The sequence below is a fragment of the Dryobates pubescens genome, chromosome 27 (genome assembly GCF_014839835.1).
Source record: "Dryobates pubescens isolate bDryPub1 chromosome 27, bDryPub1.pri, whole genome shotgun sequence".
In the NCBI taxonomy this organism is placed as follows: domain Eukaryota; kingdom Metazoa; phylum Chordata; class Aves; order Piciformes; family Picidae; genus Dryobates; species Dryobates pubescens.
The window spans coordinates 14,505,297-14,518,230 of NC_071638.1; the positions used below are offsets into that span (position 1 = coordinate 14,505,297).

The 12,934-nt window shown below is 39.5% G+C and overlaps 1 protein-coding gene across 1 annotated transcript in view; it reads left to right on the plus strand.

Annotated features, from left to right (window-relative positions):
- The window catches only part of PLXNB2 (plexin B2), a 257,964-nt gene that overhangs the window by 70,576 nt on the left and 174,454 nt on the right, over nucleotides 1–12,934 (plus strand). The window contains exon 3 of the mRNA XM_054173886.1: nucleotides 8,366–8,553. The gene's annotated coding sequence lies outside the window, so the exon portion shown is untranslated. The remainder of the gene's footprint in view (nucleotides 1–8,365; nucleotides 8,554–12,934) is intronic.

The window sequence follows — 12,934 nt, forward strand, 5'->3', positions numbered from 1 at the left end:
AAGAACACCCAATATTTTCTACTCCCATTTAAGTTGTGGAAAGAGGACTTCACACTTTAGCAAATGGCAACTCCCAGACAGAGTCTCAATTCACAGCTGAAGCAGGCAGGGAAACCCTTCCAGGATTTTCATGCAGGAGGCACATGACTTCTTGTGAGTGGTGCTGATGTATTAACTCCTTGTTATGGCCAGGCTTTTCTTCGCGTGGTTGTCCTTCTGAACAAACAGTACTTTATTAGAGAGACCTCAGTGTGATAAGCCTGGAGAGAGCAGTAATGCAGGTGATCTCAGGCTGGCTGCGCTAAACCTTACAAGCCTACCACAGTTATCCTCCAAATGTGGGTCAGGGATTCCTCCCAAAGAGGGTGGCCTGAATGGGGCTCAAATGAAGGAGAGAAGTGCACAGAAACAGGAGCTGCAATAAACTCAGGAACCGTGCAGGAATAGGAGTTCTCATTGGTTTAAATTTTTCATGTTAGCTGCTTATAAAGAGCTACTGTGAATGGTCAGGGCACTTGTAACTACTGAAGGAATGTTTCTGGTATGGCTCAAAATTGAATACTAGTTGCTTATGTTTCTGTAGGAAAAGCAGCACAAGGCTGAAAACCTCAGCATTTGTTTAGTGTGTGTAGTCAAACATCTGCATCAAACATTGCAGTCTTATTTGCAATCTACAGTAGTTCTACATATACTTTTTTACTATAAAAATACTATCCCTTCATTTGTGTAGTTACTGTTGTCTATATGTATGCAATCACAAGTTATTTGTTGTCATTATATATTTCACAGCCAAGACATGGATTGGAAAAGTGTTGACCTTAAAATTAGAGTATCAGTCCTGACATGGATGCTCAATTGGTGTTTCTCTGTTAGTGGTTGATAAACAAGTTAGGAAGTAGCTAAATTTTTGCTGTCTAAAGTAGGTCTGATTAATATAATCACAAGTTACTTGTGTTTATTCTCCATAGCATGCTTATCTACTAAGAGTTTTGTGTATATACTGAGAATGGGGAAAACATGGACCTGCAAACTTTCTGTGTTCATGTTGAGGACTTGTACCATGTAATGCTACAAAAAGTTGGATCACAAATTGTGATTATAATGATCTGAACAGGCTCACGCTATGATATACAGCAACCTACCTAACTTTGTCTTTTTGGTAAAATATACGCTCCTAAATTAAAGCCTTCCTCTAGCATAAATGCCTATACTCTTACTAAATTCTGATCTCATTAAGCACACCATCAGTATTAAAATAGTATATCCTAAACCTCAGTAATTTCGAAATTGTCTGTGCCTGAAAAGATGAAATGAGAAACTTGCCAATTGGAATAAATGTCTTAGTGGAGCAGAAAGTGACTTCCAAGAACTTTGATTATATATTAGGGGGTTTTGAGATATATACATATATTTATATATATATATTTTTTTACACTACTTCCATTTTGGAGATAGCTTTGAAAAGTTTTTTAGCATATTATTGGAATATTTGAATTTCCTTTATCACTTGTGTGCAAACCAAATGTAAGTGGAATGTTGAAATATTTGAAAATGTCTTAAAACAATCTGTTTATTTTTTAAAGCTGAAAGTGTTGAAAATTCAATGCAAACTCTTAGTCTGGTTGTGTGTTTCTGCTGCACCGCTGTTTTCCTTCGTGTGTGCTGTGGGTCAGTGTTTGATGCAGCATCTCTTTGAGCATTGTGTTCAGGTCTGGGCCTCTCGCTATAAGAAGGACATGGAGGTGCTGGGGCATGTCCACAGAAGAGCAGTAAAGGTCATGAAGGGCCTAGAGCACATGTCCTATGAGGAGTGCTTGAGGAAGATGGGGTTGTTTCAGTCTGGGGAAGAGGAGGCTGAGGGGAGATGTTACTGTTCTCTACAGCTACCTGAAGCAAGGTTGGAGCAAGGAGGGGGCCAGTCTCCTCCTCTTGATGAGAAGCCACAGGACTAGGGGATATGGTTACAAGCTGTACCAGGGGAATGTTGGGAATGTATGCTGAATGTTAGGAAGTATTATTTCACTGAGAGGGTTATCAAATGTTGGAGTGGTCTGCCCAGGGCAGTGGTGGAGTCATCATACCTGTAGGTGTCTAAGTGGTGCGTGGACTGGCACTTAGGGAGATGAGCCACCAGTGCTGGGTCGAGGGTTGGACTGGATCATCTTGAAGGTCTCTTGCAACCAAATACATTCTGTGATTCTGTGATACCCAACCCTTTCAGTATGGCCAGTCTTAATGTGAAAACATTGTGATTTAAGTCTGCATGTGATCAGATGGTATCAAATAGCACTGTAGAGTCCAGTAAGTCTTGAATTCTCAGTTTCCATCAAACTGGTAAGAAACAAGGAGCCTCAAGTCCTTCATGGAAGGCTCCTTCCATCACACGAGGAGTGTCAATCTGCTTTAGTCCTGTGGCAGATTATATCTAGGAGCAGCTGGCATTTCCCGTTTCAAGTCCTCCTTATTTGCATTGTGCAACATCTGGCAAACAAAAAAGTTTTAATAAAAAGTATCATTAGAATAGAGAGTCACATGCTGCATAAGGGATAGCTTGGAAAGAAAGCAAGTATTGTATCCTCTTGGGTGAAACATCTCTGCGCCGCAGCCTGCTTTCCCTAGTAACAGATGCGGCCTGTTTTTAAATTTGGGTTATTTTTGTGATTTATTTGTTTTTAAACAGTGTTTCCTAGTTTCTACAGAAGTAAGCAATACTGAGGCTTGTTTTGGCCATTCTGCAAGGGAAGCTCTGTATTCAGACTTAAACCTTTAGAGTATACCACTGCATACTGATGATGTCAGTAGGATGCCTTATCACTGTCAAATGCCCTTTGTGTTTTCTGCTGGAGTGGGAAGTAAGGAAGGAGCAGTACATCAAAGCAAATGCTATATTTTTGTAGCACCATGTGTATAAATATTGGTGCAGTGGTGGTAGTTCTCATATTAACTGCCAGCAAAAGGGTTTTTTAAAAATTTGCCTGAGAGCTGTAGGTCCAAAAAAATGCATGGTAAGGCCAAAAAGTAATAAAATTATTTAAATGGTGAAGGTTTAAGTGACTGCTGAGGAGGGGGCATAACTACAAACTCTTCTGTGGGAGCAGGAGTAAGCCCAGATGTGATTAAAGAAAACATAAGTGAAGGGGAAGAGGCTCTTTTCCATCCCATGCTGTATAAAATTCTTCCCTCCTTAGCTTTTTTTAATCTTCCAACATTTTTTTTAAAATACTGTTTTATAAAAATGCAAATGTGATTAAATATATTGGGTATTTAATATTAACTTACACATAATTATGTAGTTCTCAAAGACAGGATAAAAGCCATTACTGAATAAGTAAACACTTTTCTCTCAACTCTAATAATGTTTTCCACATCCCTCTGTTACAAAATAGAAGTGAACTGGATCAGCATGAGAAAGCTGTGCATACATACACCTAGCCATGGATGTGTCAGTGGAGATAGATTTCATGTCCTCGAATATTACCCTTTCCAGACTGCCAATTTTCACACACCTTAACTTTATGTTTCCTAAAACCAAAGCTTTCCAAGGTGTTTATCTGCTCCTTCAGCAAGGTTTTGAGGCTTCACAAAGTGTTTGTACAAGTTAGTTCAAGACCTGTGTGACTGAACAGCCCCAGCTGTTGTAAACGGCAGCTTTTCTTTGACTTCCTTTTGGAGGAGCAGAGGTCAGGAATATAATTTATCTTCTTAGTCAGTGCAGGTTTTCAGTGCCCTTCCAGTCCTGTTTCTGTCCGCTGGCCAGCTGGGTCATTAGCAGCTGATAGTCAAGCAGCAGAATTGCCTTTCTGATCAGACTGGCCAGTGCACCCTGTGGGAACCTCTTGGAGTTGAAAAGAGGCAGCTGGGAGCTCAGTCCTTGTTATCAGGTCACATTTTTAAATAATATTTGCCAAATCTGGGTAGGCTTTCATTCTGTTTGTGGTCTCAGGGCATTTATTTACTCCTCAGCCCAGAAAATTTGGAAGAATACCATGTCTCTTCCCTCAAACTATCATGTTTAATGTTATAATGAAGTGACTGTGTAGGTAAGTTTTCTAGAAATCAGTTAAAACTCCAAAAGTTGCTTGGGTTTTGTTTGTTTTGTTTTGTTGGGTTTTTGTTGTTTTGGTTTTTTAATAACTCATGTCATCCTAAAAGCTGTTCTTGCAGACAGACTGCTTTTGCTTATTTGCTGTTGTGGATGTGTTTATGTGAGTGCTGCGTTAGACCTTCTTGGTGACTTACACAGGATAGGGCCCTCTGTGGTTTTGCATCAGATACTATACCTTGCATAAGTTACCTCTGAGTCACTGTAACACCATTTTCCCATTAAATAACAAACTAAAAAAAAAATAATAAAAAAGGTTTAAATAAAATGCCTTTGGGAATAGTAAATGACAAACTTTCCCAAATGTGGTTTATGATAGCCTTGCAGCCCTATCTCCTAAAAGAAGCACCTGCAATCTGGCTTTATAGCTGATACACAACTAGTTGGCAGGCAAAAACCTTGCTAGGATTTCAATTTACAACCTGTGATACACAGGCTTCTTTCTTTCTTGTAATGCTTTAAACTGAAATTGAATTTTAAATTAACTTGACACTGCTGTTTTCAAGTCAGATAAAAAACTGTTCCTTTTCCCTCCATTCATAATATATTAGATATCTTACTATGAAAGTATTTCCTGAAATGCTATTAATATTATATGTTTGCCTGTCCTTACTTTCCTTGGGGAACAAAAAAAAGGTGAGACATTACTGTGTAGCTGTAAGAAGTATTGTTTGCACTCTGACAATGATAAGTGTTCATAGTTTAGGAATTTTCCAGTTTTATTTCTGTAGCTTACTGTAAAAACTTGAGTTTATTTCTGTGGTTTTTTTTCCACATAATTTTGATCAAACAGTGACCTTCAGTTATGTCCTTTGAGCTACCATGTGTGCAGGTAATTTTCATTTGCTTTAATTCATCAGAGGGCTTCATTCTCACAGGCAAAGGAATATCACGTGAATTGGAAAGTTCTCCTTCAGTCAAATAAGAGTGAAATACCAAAGCCTTAATTCAGTTGCGTTTCACTGTCTTACACTCCCGTCATCTCTTCTGTTGTCTCCCTTTTCCCCACCATTCCCTCAAGATACTCAAATGGGAAAGCTTTCTTTCGAAGGTACGTACACTGAGCAATTTGGCAGTAGATGAGATTCTTTATGATCAAAAGCATCTTACTGTGCTCTGATCCTCCCCAGAACTTAGCTAAACATGCAGAAAAAGGATTCTTGCTCACTACTCTTTGCAGTTACAGGTCCTTTTGATGGATATTGTCATTGCACATTCTAAGGGCATGTGCCTGCTTGTATCTAGGCATACTTGTTTGAGTCTTGGCCAGGATATATGCCAAAGAGATTAGACTTCATCTTTCAGCCCAAGGAGAAGAGAGCCTAAATGGGTTTATCATGGGGTTTTCATTCACTGTCATTTCTTCCTCCTTTATAGTTCATTGTTAGACTTCTAATTTTTCCCGACAGCAGCGCACACCCCTGCAGCTGGTCTTGCATAATGAGTCCCTCCTCCTAGACTGACAGAAGAGTGGATGCATAAATCTCCTGCCGTCAGGGTGCCTCCTTTAGCAAACACTGCCCACTCTCCCCCCTGGATAAAATCTGTCCCCTCTGCAGCACTCTCATTTACCACCTACTACTTTTGTCTGCTAAGCCAAGATGCTGCCTGTGACCATTATCTTGCCTAAGCTGCACATCAGGAAGTGGTTATTTTCTGACAAGAAACGTATCCCTTTTTTGTTCCCCCCCCTCCGCCTTTTTCCTAATGACAATTATTAGTGGAAATTGGAATGCCTTTGGCAATGTATTTCATGAAAACATTACACCATACAGCAAACAGCTACTGTGAAAAGCAAGAGATGACTGATGATTTGAATTAGGAGCTGGAAGATGAGAAGAACTCAGGCAAGAATTTTGACTGAAATATAGGACTTAAAGAGGTTTGAAGTTAGAGATCCCTGTGTTCTCTGAGGTCTTGTAGTAACTCAAAATTACTGCTTTGATCCATCAGGTAAGCACAGTGCTGTGAAATCCAGGGCTTCCTAGCTACTGAACTCATGCAGTGCATTGACACTTTGTAAATCAGATGGAACTTGTGGACTGTTTACGAAATATTGTTTGAAGATCTCTTCCTTTTGCCCTCCACCCAAACTTATAGCAGCTGGCTAAAAATCAATGCAAGAATAGTTTAAAAGGCAGCAGTCTCTGTTCTTATCCTGAAGATGAAAACAGGTACAGGACGACTGCACTGTACAGGAAGAGCTTTGTCATCTTTTACCAGCAGCAAAGGAATAGGTAAAGGTCAGCATCCCTTCCAAGAGTCTCTTCCTCAAAATATTAGGTTTCTCTAATAGGTATTTGGTGTTAGCAGTGTACTGATATTCACAGTTACTTTGAGAACTAAGTGTTGCTTTTCTTCAGTTACAAGTATTTGGCCATTTTCTCTGCTCCTGTCCCCGTGATGATTCATATCACAGTTATTTTAAAGAGGCGGATAAACTACAATTGTTTATATACAAACAGAATATGGCATTGGCTGCTAGAAACCAATCTCACTAATATTTGGCTTGTTAGGTTGCCTCCTGTTTAATGTTTTGGCTATCGGAGAAAGCAAGCTTAAAATTAACTGAAAATAGTTTCTTTCTTTCCAAGTGTGCTCAGAGCTAGTGGTATTTTCTCCTCTGTAAGTACTGGCAATTGATTATAAAATGTCAGAAGTGTTAGCAGTGTCAGTGACCTTCATCTAGCCAGTTGGAGTAATAGGCATGACTTGCTTTGGGACACACTGCGGTTGCTGACAGGTTTTGATGTATCTGTAGTTGTCTGTATCATTAACAAGGAAGAGTTGTGTGGAGGAGAGTGGACTTAAATGTAACAGTGCTCATTCTACTATATTTACTTGAAAAATTTTCAGGTTTTGTGTTTGGTGCTGTTTTGTACTCTTCATGGTCTTCTAATTAAGCCTGGAGGATTGTGGATCCAGGCCTAACTCGTGAACTGATTTCTCTTCCGTGCCTTTGTTACCACACAGTATTAGGAATCCAGCTCTTGTGGCTCCATGTGCAGAACTACATTCCTGCAGCAGGCCTCCCTGCCACCTGCCCATCATGTACAGCTATTCTCAGGATACTCACATTTGACTTTGCATCTCAAGTATTCCTGCTTAATACAATGAGCTTTAAAACAAACTGTGGGGTTGTTGAGGAAAAAGCCTTTCATGTCTAACAATAGTCTCTTCAGACTTCATTTGAGGCTAAGGCTCAGCTTTAAAACTGCTGTATTTGAAATAAAATATTCTACTAAAGAATAAAGCAGTACCTGTGATTCTTGAGAAATGAAGGATAATTTGAGTTGGAAGGGACCACTGAAAATTGTGTGGTCCAAGACCCCTACTCAGATGAGGGCCAGTGAGATCAGATATCTCAGAACATAAAAAGTATTTAGTGGTCCAGCTCAGAACTTGAGGATTTAGTGATGAGTTTCTTGGGATTTCTGAAAGGGAAAAAATAATAATGAATTGTACTATGTCTTCTTTGTCTTTGCCTTTCAGAAGGTGGGGGGAAGGCTGAGGAAAGAAGTTATTTACTATGCATTTCCTTTTATTTTTAGATGGAAATAAAAATTTAATCAGGCTAAACCTTACTTTCCATACTCAATTATTCCCCAGAAAGTTGAAATATGTTTAGATGTAGGCTTTTCAAGAACATGCCCCTAGATATGAATTTGTGAAGCAAAGGGAAAGAGTGTGGTGATGTTGCTTTTGAAAATGGAGCCTTAATAAAGGGCTTCATTTGGTCATCCATCCTTGAAAATGGATGGTGAACTATGTAAAGAGGTGAGAGGGAAAGGGAGACAAAAGATGTGCAAGAGAATGTTAGCAGGTGAAAGTACAATATAATTTAAACCCTTGGTTAATGCCTCTATTTGAAATGAGCACTGGTTGATTGGGTCACCCAGCCATTTGCAGCTCAAAATTAAATTCTTACCATAAAGTCTTTTTGCCACAGATTGGGCTTGAGTCAGTTTATTGTGACTCTACATTTATCTTCCACAGAAGTGATCTCTCTGAGGTGGTATTAGAATGCCTTGTAAATGGCTGCCTAGTGCTTTGCATGTCCTCAGGACATCTTGAGAGAACACTTGCAGTAGAGAAAAGTAGAGAACAATGCTTATCGATAATGGTAGCTCTAATAAGATTCCCCTTTTATAGGGCTGTATCTCCAGCAGTCAGATGGTGTAAATATCCGTCACTAAGTCTTGAATGTGAAATGTTGCATCACTCTTGTGCTACGGGAGCTGAGAACCTGTTCTGTTATTCCAGGTGAGAAGAACAAGAGGGACATCCCAGGGCTCAGTTCTGGGTCTCACCTGGTACCCACAGGAGCACAGCTGAACAAGAATAAACACTGACACTGCCCCATCTCCTCCTGAAGTCCCAGCACAAGTGAGTTTCTCTCTCCCAAGACTTGGCATCCACGCAGACTTCTCATGTGATTTTTGTGTTTTCAGGTAAGCTTGCTTTTTCCTTTTCAAAATACATTAAAGTTTTCTAAATGGAAAATTATATTCTGCCTTTCTAGACAAATTTGTTGCTATTCATCAAGACTTTCAGACACTGCTGGAGCAAATAATAAATGTTTATTAGTACTAATGGAGATAAAACTTCTAGGAGTCAGTCTTGCAAGAGGCATTAAAAATTAGTAAAGAAAAAGAAATAGAAAGAACACTTTGGCAGAAGTTCTGTATTCATAAACCTATTTATAGATGGTTTACTGGGTCGAAAAGCAGGTTTGTGCCTCTGCCAGCAAGATGCTTCAGCCTACTGCTGTGCCGGTGCTTGCCCTAATTTTGCACTCATATTCTGAGTCTCCCAGGGGAATGCTGAGCAGATGTGTGATTGACCTGAATCTCAAAGGTGTGTGGGTTTGACTGTATCTCTGAGGATAGTCGAGAGATTCGATCAACTTCTTTTCCAGTACTTGTTCACATTGATTAGCATGTGTTGACTTGACAGGTTTCTCAAAAACCTTCTTCCAGCTGAGAATATTCTTTATCCTCAATTGACCAAAGAGACCTGAAGCGAAGATTGACAGAGGGGTTACACAAACATGGCTGATGGTCTGTTCTTTAAAACCATTTTGGCAGCTGGCTCGTTGCTGGTGTTTCTGCTGGGAGCATGGCTCTCAGGAGTGCTAGTTCCAGCCTGGGCATGAGGCTGTAGGGGAAGACAAGGGATTTTGCTGGGATTGCCTGTGCTGCTTTTATCTTGGCTGCCACTGATAAATATAGCCTGTACTTTTTGGAAGATAGCACTTAGCCTTTCCAGCAAGAGAAATGCATCTCCTGCCTGATACCAAAGAGAAATGAAACAGTGGGAGAGGGAAATAAAATTTATAAAAAGCCATGTTAAGAAAACAAGTGTATTCTAGTGTTTCACTAGTATTTGGCTGTATGCCAACTTGGGAGTATTTTTGTTTAGTGTTTTACAAGGAGGATACTTCTGTGTGTTATGTTGTACTTCCCCTTAAAATTTTGGGGGGAAAAGGTGGGATCAAAATACAGTTTCACATACGTGGAGCTGCAGAGTAAATAAAAGTGAAAGCAGCTGCTCTGAAGTAATAACCAAAAAAAGAGTATATTCCACATTCACATGAAAGGTAGGAAAAAAAACCCATGAAAATAGTCACTATTTAAGCTTACTTAGAAATATGTCTCAGGGAAGATGAGTATCAGTAAGGAACAAAGGTGGATTCGTTGGGGGATGTGACCATAAGGGTGGGCTCACTGAAAGCAAGTAATAGCAGAATAATTTCGCTGAGGAATTTTAAACCAATTATGTGAATAACGGAGGATATGTTCTGAAAGTAGCCAGAAGTGCTTTTTCGTGAGGGTAGTTACTTGGTTTCAGGAAGTCTCTGCGTAGCCAGGGTTAGTGCTCCCACAGCTGAATTGGTGTGAGTGCCTGTGTGCTTGGCTGTACATCACAGCCTTGCTGCAAGTCAACTTGACCTTTCTCGATCTGCCTCCCCATTGTACACTTCCAAAACAGATGCGTTCCTCAGCTTGTTGCTGCATCTGATTGGGTTGTGTGATGTTCCAAAGGTGCTTGGTCTTAGCTTTTGCAACGATGAAACATTTTGATGTTTTGACTGTTAAACTACATCAAACTTTTACTGAAATGACTACAGGTTTCAAATAACTGGACTGAACAAAGGTCGTATTTCAAGATGCCTTCACTGATTTAGTTGTTTGAAAGGAAGATTAGCATCCTTTCTTTATAAGAAACATTAACATCCTCACACTTTTTAATAAAATAAGCCAAGTACTAAAAATCCGCTGTCAGCACTTTGGCTTGAACACCACAGTATGTTGGCTCATTGCTCTGCAGAACGTGGAGGATATTAAATGTAGATATTAATTTTGTTTGTTCCTCTTTCACAAAGAAAATAGAAAATGCACGTACAAGATAGAGAAATAGTTTATGGGTTTCTTCAGAATTGCCTTTTGTAGTAGGCAATAAGGAACTTTGAAGCATAGTGGACATGAAATGTTAGCTGTATGTAAATAAGTATAAATCAGATCGGTTGGTTTCATTGTGAGTAGCTTGGGGTTTTTTGTGGTTTTTCTTTTTATTATACAACTGTTGAAGTACTTACACAATAGCACTTAAAATGAGAAAGGAAATCTATGAAGTCTTTACTAAACTTTCTTGGCTTTCTAAGAGCCTTTCTTAAACTTCATTAATCTTCAGAGCTTTCCCTTTCAAAGGGTGAACAGCACAATCATTTCTGCAAATTCATTTCATATGAAGATTTTGTCTCGAAAGTTGATCGAGTAAGCAGAGCTGCAAACCTGATTCATTTTTGTGGCAATGAACTTCACATGTAAATCGAGCTTCTAATAAGTCTGCATTGTGCAAGAAGGTGCTAATAGCTGCCATCAATCAGAGAGCTGGTAAAAGTTGTTCTCCTCCTCTCCCCCAGACTAAATGAGACAGCAATTAAATGCCCTTTTGTCGAGTGATAGCCGAGACAATGGAAATCAATGTCCAAAGCACAAACTAGAATGGCAAGTCTTAAGTATAAGCTAAGCCATGTGTCCCAAGGGATTGGCATGTTGATTTGCTTACAGCTGAGAGGGTATATGAAAGGAGTAACTGGGAATGTAGAGAGAACGAGAAGCAGTAATGCTCCTTGGAGTGACGCCAGAAAGGAATATTTGCTGAGGAGACTACTTAATGGGGTGGAGACTACTTAATGGGGTGGTGCTGCCATCATTTTGCCTCCGTGCAACCCAGGCTCAGCTGGCAGCACAAATTTGATCTGGTACAGGTCCTGGAATAAAATTGTGAGCAGAAAATATGATACCAACTTTGTTTCTGGAATGTTTTTATGTTGGCTGCTCAAGAACAGGTGTGAAGCCTACTGATACAAACTTAATCTTTCAGCATTTCTGAAAGTGCTTTAGCTGACAGGGTGAGTTTGTACTTTACCAGTGCTGCTGCTGCAGTGGTTTAGATCCCTGAAACAGGATTTGCTGTGTTGTCAAGCTGCATGCTGAGAACCAACATCTCCTCTCCCCAAATGGCATCGATTTTGTTCCTGAGTGCTCACAGGTGCAGGAGCTACTCTTGTGTGTCTCCTAAATAAAATTGCACTGTAAAAAAGCCCAGTTTGCTCATGCATTTATTGTAGATTAAAACAATTCCTTTGAGACCCTAAGTACTGGTTAACAATTTTGTGTGAAGGCATGCAGTCAGTTAGGTAGTCAAATGTATTTTGCTTATCTTCTTCACTCATGACCTTCTCTGAAGCTCATTATGTCAATGGGACACTTCCTTTTGACTCTAGCTCACAATTCTGCCTTTGCTTTATCGCCTTGCTGAATGGGCCTTAAGTTACTTGTCTGCACAGGGCTGGATTGTCTGTAATCTGTATGTGGGTTTTGTTTTTGTTGTTGGCCTTTTTATTTTCCTCTTTTTTTCCCTCTGCTTTTGTGCAAAACTATAAATGCATTGAGAACAAGCTATTGCATTTACTGATGGCAAGGCACACTGCTGTCATGCAGCTCATGCTGTTGGCAGAGACTTTGGCTGTATGATGCTTTGCAGCAGATCAACTAAACTGAAAGAATGTCTTCTGCGTTTTTAAGTCTCTAAAGTAATGCTACAGTAAGACTTTTTTTGTGTGTGCCTGAAAAGTATTGCACACAAATAACCAGTCAGCTAAAGTAATACTAGAATTTGACTAAAATAAAAACATATAATGTTTAGAGAGCTCTGTATGGGATTAATTCTAAGGAGTGCTGTATCTGTCAAGTTCTCTTGAGGCCTTGAACAAATTAAAACAAAACTACCTGTATTAAGGGAGTGATCCACAGAAATCAGCAGGTGTTAGGAATAGACTTGTACAAGAGCCCCTAGTTGGTGTCCCTTGTCCTTATTTTGCTGGGTGGTAAGACAATTTTTTACCTGTGTCCTCATCAAGGAGACACTCTTTTCAAACTCAGTGTTCTACTGCACTTTTGGGGTTTATAGTATTGACCATTACTTTGAATGACACATTCTACGAATTCATTGACTTTGTATAAGTTCAGGTGTTCACCTCTGATGTTAATTCTGGTTCTGGGCTTGACTTGCACCTCAGTTCTGTATCAGGTTTGTTGTAAAAGTAAAGCGGGGACCAAACAAACCAGGGGAAACTCTGTATGGAAACAGCAATGTGCTTCCATGAGTATAATATGTTGAACCTTTCACTGACAGACTTAAATTATTACAGCCTTCACTATTACAAATACTGATGCTATCTTATCTTAAATATTAAAGCATTAATATCAATAAATATATAATAATAAATTCTACAGTGTGGCCAAGATGATCATAAGCATACCG